We start from the raw sequence: 7,016 nt of genomic DNA, 5'->3' as shown, positions 1-7,016 counted from the left end.
CAGGGCCCCCACCACCCTCACAGGGAAGAACTTCTGCCTAAGAGCTCATCTCAGTCTCCCCTCTGTCAGGTTAAAGCCATTCCCCCTTGTCCTGTCCCTACAGGCCTTTGTCCAAAGCCCTTCTCCAGTTTTCTTGTAGCCCCTTTAGGCACTGGAGCTGCTCTAAGGTCTCCCCTTAAGGAGCCTTCTCTTCCCCAGACTGAACCAGCCCAGCTCTCTCAGCCTGTCTCCAGAGCAGAGTTGCTCCAGCCCTCACAGCATCTCGGTGGCCTCCTCTGGACCCACTGTAACAGGTTCACACTGTGAAGACTTCTAAAAAAATCCATCTAGATTTGTACAAGAAGGCGCTGAGAAATGTCTAGTGGAGGGCATGTATGTGTATATATAAATATACATATAGATATATATACACACATGTATTTATGTGTGTATATATATCTGCAAAGTGCAAATGCTGCATTCCTGTCTGCTGCAACCACATGAAAACTGAGAAGCGCAACAGCAGCAGGGGTGAAGAAAAACCGAAGAAACCAAACCCCAACCCCAGAGGTGTCGTGCAGTGGGGCCAGGAGTGGCGCGTCCCCAGTCAGCGCAGTGGCTGCAGGGACAGCCATCTATGGCCATGGGGCAGCAGGCGCCGGCACGGACAGCTGCAGATGGCCAGGATGCATGGCATTGCACTGACACCCACTCCACTCCCCCTGCGGATTCCCGTCTCCTCTGTCAAGGCCAGAGAAACGTGATCCCTTAGTGTGGTTGGTGTAGGAACGCTAGATCATCTGCCCCCTGTGGGGGATTTGTGGAGCTTTTACAGACCTCCTCCACTGCGATGACAGATGGGAGTAAGACTGAAGAATGAGGAAATAGCCTTACTTAGAACATTGGGAATTATTCAGATCTGAAGATTTAGATTGGTTTTAACTGTTATATAATTATTTTAAAACATTGGGAATTATTATTTAAATATTTGGGAATGATGCAGATCTAAAAACTTAAAATGGTTTTAAACAAAGCATAGACTGAGATGAGCTTTTAGGCAGAAGTTCTTCCCTGTGATGATGCTGAGGCCCTGGCACAGATTGCCCAGAGAAGCTGTGGCTGCCCCATCCCTGGCAGTGTTCACATTGGACAGGGCTTGAAGCAACGTGGTCTAGTGGAAGGTGTCCCTGCCCATGACAGGGGGTTGGAACTGGATGAGCTTTAAGCTCCCTTCCAACCCAAACCAGTCTGGGATTATATGATTCTAAATTCTTTTAGAAAAAACAGTTTACAAGTGCAGTGCTAGACAGAAGTCCTTTGCATGACCCATGCAATAATTGTGAACATAGGAGGGTGTAAGCTTAGTTGCACGCATTCCCGGGAACTTTAATACAAAGCTTTCATGCTGGAGTATCCACATGATTTGCTTCTGTTTCTTTCTGAGATAGTCCAGAAAGATACATGGTTTAGATTAGCTGCTGTAAGGATCTGACATATCTTTGTATTTATACTTATAAAGCCAGAATTTCCCTATGTAATTCAAGTAAATGCTAAACAGAAAGACACTGGCAAGTGGGTAAGATTGAACATGAAAGGAAGGGGTTGTGCTTGGTCTCTTTTAGAGAGCAAACCTATTCCAACTCCAGCCTCACCATCTCTCAGGAGGGGTAACCCAGATAGGAAGGTGTACTCTCTGTCATGGACATGCAGCAGAGAGGTAGCAGGAGACACAGTGAGTCTGGCCAGCCTGCCATAGGCTGCATGATCAGAGCAAACAGGCTGTGAAGTCTTGCAAAGCTCCCCTGTGCCCTAGACTTATACTACATCTATGGGGAACAGAGAAACCAAAACCAAATGTCCTGGTGCCCTTTAGAAAAAACACAGATTCATGTGGTGTTGCACAGGTATTACAAAATGTTGCTGATAAGCCTCGGCACATGTCAGGAGCATGAGGAGAGAATAGACCAAACTCTGTGAGCAGATAAAAACTTTGTGTCCTGATGAGCTTGCAGCACACATGTGTAAACATTCATAACACACTGGTCAATCACTCCTAAGCAAAGAAAAGCAGATGTTACTGGCAAAGGGTGTCAGCATTGTTTGGTTTCACAAGAGGTGTGATTAGAGAAGGTACTTGAAGAAGGAGAGAATAATCACATGGCATGCAAAAATGAGAGGCAAATCCAAGCGGAGGATTTGGTGCATTGTAAAAAGCACTCTTGATGTGCATTCATTTGAAGACAAGCACACAGGAACAGAGAATTGAATTTTTTTTTCTTTTCTTTGAAACTTTGGTGAAAATAAAATAGTAACAGAAAGGTTAACATGTGGTTATAGAAGTTCAGACATTATATAAGCCTTGTAGCTAATTTCAAAAGGAGAATAAACCACAAAAGCATTTTAAGATTTGTACCAAAGAGGTAAGAAATGTTCCATTTTCTGTGTTACTGGTATACATATTTTTTTTTCGTATGGAGCTTGTTAGATAACAGTAAGTATAATAATGTTTTATCCGATTCTCCTAAACATGCAATTAAAGTACATTAGTACCCGCATACTAGTTTATGTTCCTTATTAAATGTAAAAATCTAAGAACTCTGCATTAATGGAACATAAAATTTGAGATTTTAGTTACACAGAAGTAAGGGAATTCAGATGGATGGTTCCCATAGCAACCTATCTCTTCCTCTTTGTGTTTTTCATTTCACTACAGCCTTTCATTACATGATTGCACCATACATTGTATCGTGCAATTTCATCATAAAATTTCATCATTATATAACTGTGCAAGAGAAGAAGAGAGCGAAGGTTGTCTTCACTCAACACCTCCTAACTCTAATGTTCCTGTTGCACAGAGAGCATAACTGATGCTTAAATGTATCAAGCCCATTATCTAAATATTTTCTGCTTTTTAGGGGATACCTCCATAAATTTGGCTGGGTTCTTTGGAATGGCTATAAATAATAAAGCAGTTGAACACAACAGCATGTCATTCCTTTGTAACTGGCTATTGTCTGCCTTGCCACGTAGATACGTGGCTCCAGTGAGCAAAGAAGAGCCCAAAGCGTTTTTCGTTTGTGGCTAAAAGATTTATCCCATCCAGATACAGGAAAGAAAGTGATAGTGGAAAATGGAGGGCACTTGTGGTTTCTCTCTTCTGACAGTGGAATTTACCAAATTACAGTGCTGTGGATTGTCATGGTTGCTAGTTGGGTTATCAGTTAGAGATCTTTGTGGTGGCATCTAGACAACACATACGGGAATCTTAGAAGTAGACCTGTAATTCCAAACGTTTCCATACTGTAAATTTTGATTGCAGATGAAGAGTCAATGAGATCGTACTTTTCATTGCACAAATGAACATAATGATTGCAATATTAGGTCTTTGTTGCAGAGGATATCAAAACGGAACAGACAGAGTGGGCTGGTCTGAACCTTTTGGGGTCCTTATTGACCAATCTGGGTTTTTTTATATATTTATATATATAAACTATATTGTGAACACTTCCAAGCCCAAATGTCTGTGGCTTCTCAAACCCTGGAGTGCTGTGGGGAGCAGCTCCATAGCCACTGGAAGGAAGAAGGACATACTCCTCTACAAAGATCAGCAAACTAAAATGACAGGATGAAAAAAAATTATTTCTATCTTCTGCCACTCTTCCTGTTAAAGAAATGATAAAAGAAGAGGATAATACTGCAGAAGCAGAGATTGGATTAGGAAAATGAAACGCTTCTCTCCTCAAAAGCCTTCCAATTGTGATGATTCCATTGCCTTGATAAAATCAGACCTAGCTGATTTTATCATATTTTCTCTTGTGCTTTTGTAGTGCTGATAATTTTGCATGAAAGGAAAGTAAATAGTTGTTTATACTTCATTTTACAGCAAGCCAGTATGTCACTAAGTCAGCATTTCTCCTCTGAGATTTATAGAGCGGGATTTAGTCTAAATTGCTGGCATATTAGATTTCAGCCAAAGGTTGTTTTCCTTTAACCATTTTGTTTTTCAAATGCCTTGGCTGATTTTAGGTTACTGGAGTCCAATATAATTACTTGTTTAATTGCTTGGAAGAAGTGGAGCTTCCGTAGTTCAAAAATGGCTCATTTTCTTTAAAAATAACTGAAATCTGGCTTGGGGTTTTCTAGAATGCAGTGCACTATACAATTGTGTAATTTTATCCTTTTAAAAATTCCCTGAATAGTCATTAAATCTTTGGAAACTAGCTAATCTCCAGGAGGATGCGATAGGCCTGGCTAATATCCAGGCTTTGCAAGAGGCTACGACAGCTTAACATGGTAAGAAAAGTGGTTTCTAAATCACTGGAAGACTGGATCAAGACTCCAGGCTGCAGAAATCCAGTTGGTCTTCTTAATGATTCCAGTCTTCCCCAGTGTTGGCTTTCAGGCGGTGACACAGTGTAAAGGAGAAGAGTGAAAACAGACACGCAGCCCAGGGAATTTGTGAATAAGAATGGATCAGTTGGATATTGGTCAGTACCATTCTCAGTTGTGCTGTACCAACTTGTGTTGTGTTGCAGCACAACAATAAAGGACAAGTTTTGTGAAAATTACATGTCCTCATGCAAAAAAAGAGAACCAGGCATTACTCTCAGAAGGACGCACAGATGAAGGCAGTGTAGCAACATGAGCCCTTAACACACAGAAGCAAAAAAGAATCAGCAGAAGGATGGCTGAGGGGGCAAGAGAAGCCCCGAGAGACCCATCCTCAGGAAGGCTTCTCTGAATATTGCACTTTAACCCAAACTGTAATTCACGGGGAACTGGGCATTAATTGCAGCACTCACAAAGCTGAGAGCTGAGCCTCTGACTGCAGCACATGTGGGGAAATTTCTGTTGCTTAACCCTACCACAAACCCCTGAAAAATGTTATTTTGGTTGGTTGGTTGATTGGTTAGTTCCTTGGCGGGAGGATATTGCATTAGTAAGCTTGATTAGCCATGCAAGCCAAGGCACCAGCCAAACACACTGAATTGATGGGTTTTGCAAAGGAAAGGTTTGCCTCTACTCTTCAGGGCTACAGTTAATTCTGGATAGAACTCGAACATGATATTAGTAGATTTGGTCTTTGGGTTTTCTGGTGAAAATAGAGATTACTTCTACTCCACCTGGTGTGGCAGCAACCTGCTTTCTAAGGACATGAAAATAAGTACGTATGAAAGTAAAAACATTGCTATGTTGGGAGGGAATTTGGTCACTTTTTGGAGACTGCTGCAAGACATTCAGTGGGTTACACTGCCTTTCCTCCTCTGGATATCTGAAAGATGGCAGTGCATTCCTGAACCTCTACAAACCATGGAAGTGTCTGTTTCACCTGAGTGCTAAATAGAGAGTCACAGGACTGAGGACAAGGTGCATCTTCTTTAACCCAGGCAGAGTCTTGTGGATGCAGCAGACAAGGATTTGGGAATGATGGGAGAAGAAAAGATTCAAAGAGGCTGCAGAACATCCCCTCTCTTACCTTTTCATATTGCTCTTTGTCTGGTAGGGCTTGTCTGGTAGCATCATGATTGTGCAGCTCCCTTACCTCACCTGTGCTCATACAGTTGCAGCTGAGTTGATCTCTGGGAAGAAAAACAGGTCATTGCCATTTGTAATAGAGGAGTTGGGCTGTCATCTCCAAGCTTGGAGTTGAGGATGCCATCCAATCCTGCTCACATCATCATTATTCCACAGACACTCCATATGACTCAGCAGGACTCCATCAGTGACTCAGATGAGCTCAAGAAAAGGTCCCAGGAGTGCTGATCTGGGTTTCAGTTTTGGAGAGTTTAATCCAATGGATCTTTAAATAGAGTATTTTATGTATTCAGAGGACAACTGTTTTGTACTTACATGGAGAGAAGGACATTAGTTGAGATTAGTTCTTCAGATATAAAAGAGAAATTTCATTTTTAATATATCTAGTAAATGTACGAAACAGCAGCAGACTGCAAAAGCCCTCTTTATAATTGGCTCATTTCAAGCTAGAAGCAGAAATCATACATGACTATGTCTGTTCTGTAGTTAACATTTAAAAGATAAAAAAGAGAGGCAAGGGAGAGGGAAGTAGACAATCATTCAGGTGGTTTTAGCTTCTTAAAGTTTGCTTCCAATGGATTAACAGTTTTACCTGTGTGTCAGTAGTAGCTCATGGGATTGGACATGAAGTCTGTATAGATATGAGGTCTGAAAAGAAAGATCTGCGTTGAGCCAGCCTTCTATAGTTGCCTAAACCTGTTTCATAGGTCCACAACATGAGTTTGGAAGGCTTGGATCTCACAGGGCAGCTCACCATCACTTTGCTGACTTGGTGAAAATGTAAGGTTCAGGGGGGTGTCTCCATAGGGAGAACAGATTTACAGATTTTATAGGAATAAGAGGGCTGTGTTCTTAAGTGTCAGGTAAAATACAGAAAATGAAGTATAATTTTTTAATAAATAAAAACAGTAGAATAGGAAGGAGGTATGACCTCCTGGGGGTTTTAATGGTGGTAAATTGGGCAATGCCAGAAAGAAACTAATTAGGAAATGCAGTTTTCAAAAAGGAAAAAAAAGCTCAGATGAGAGACAGAAAGAAACCAGTCAGAGCATCCCACATTACTACGCAGCGCAAGCATTGCCTCTTACTAACACAAAAATGCTATGTGATCTGAATGTTGTAACTGAGATTGCTTAGCCAGGTTTCAACGTGGAATTAACTACAAGTTGTCTAATGAAGGTTGTAGACAGACCAGTGGACTCTTTGAAGAGGTTTGACTGAGACATTCTTGGAGCTAGATTTGAGAAATCTCTTACAAATACTGACTTTGTGAGCTCTTGTTTGTGCTCGGGGTGTCTGCAAAGACTTGCTTCTCATATTCTGTTTCTTAATGAAGACCATGACTGTTTTTCAGTTATCTGTCGAGATAGATCAGTTAAAATCTATTTGAGGCCAGGCAACCATTCTGAATTGTTAGCTACTGATTTAGTTCTTATTTCAAGCTTTTTTATCTCCATTATTTATCTTGGCGATGATTATCATAGCTCTGAGGGTTGATTTGA

At 41.3% G+C, this 7,016-nt stretch overlaps 1 protein-coding gene across 1 annotated transcript in view; it reads left to right on the top strand.

Annotated features, from left to right (window-relative positions):
* MEF2C (myocyte enhancer factor 2C) overlaps positions 1–7,016 on the top strand; it is a 63,997-nt gene that overhangs the window by 22,654 nt on the left and 34,327 nt on the right. The gene's annotated exons all lie outside the window — the stretch shown is intronic.

Source organism: Nestor notabilis, unplaced genomic scaffold, assembly GCF_000696875.1.
Source record: "Nestor notabilis isolate BGI_N333 unplaced genomic scaffold, ASM69687v1 scaffold4477, whole genome shotgun sequence".
NCBI classification, from domain to species: domain Eukaryota; kingdom Metazoa; phylum Chordata; class Aves; order Psittaciformes; family Psittacidae; genus Nestor; species Nestor notabilis.
This window is presented reverse-complemented; position numbering and strand designations above follow the sequence as displayed.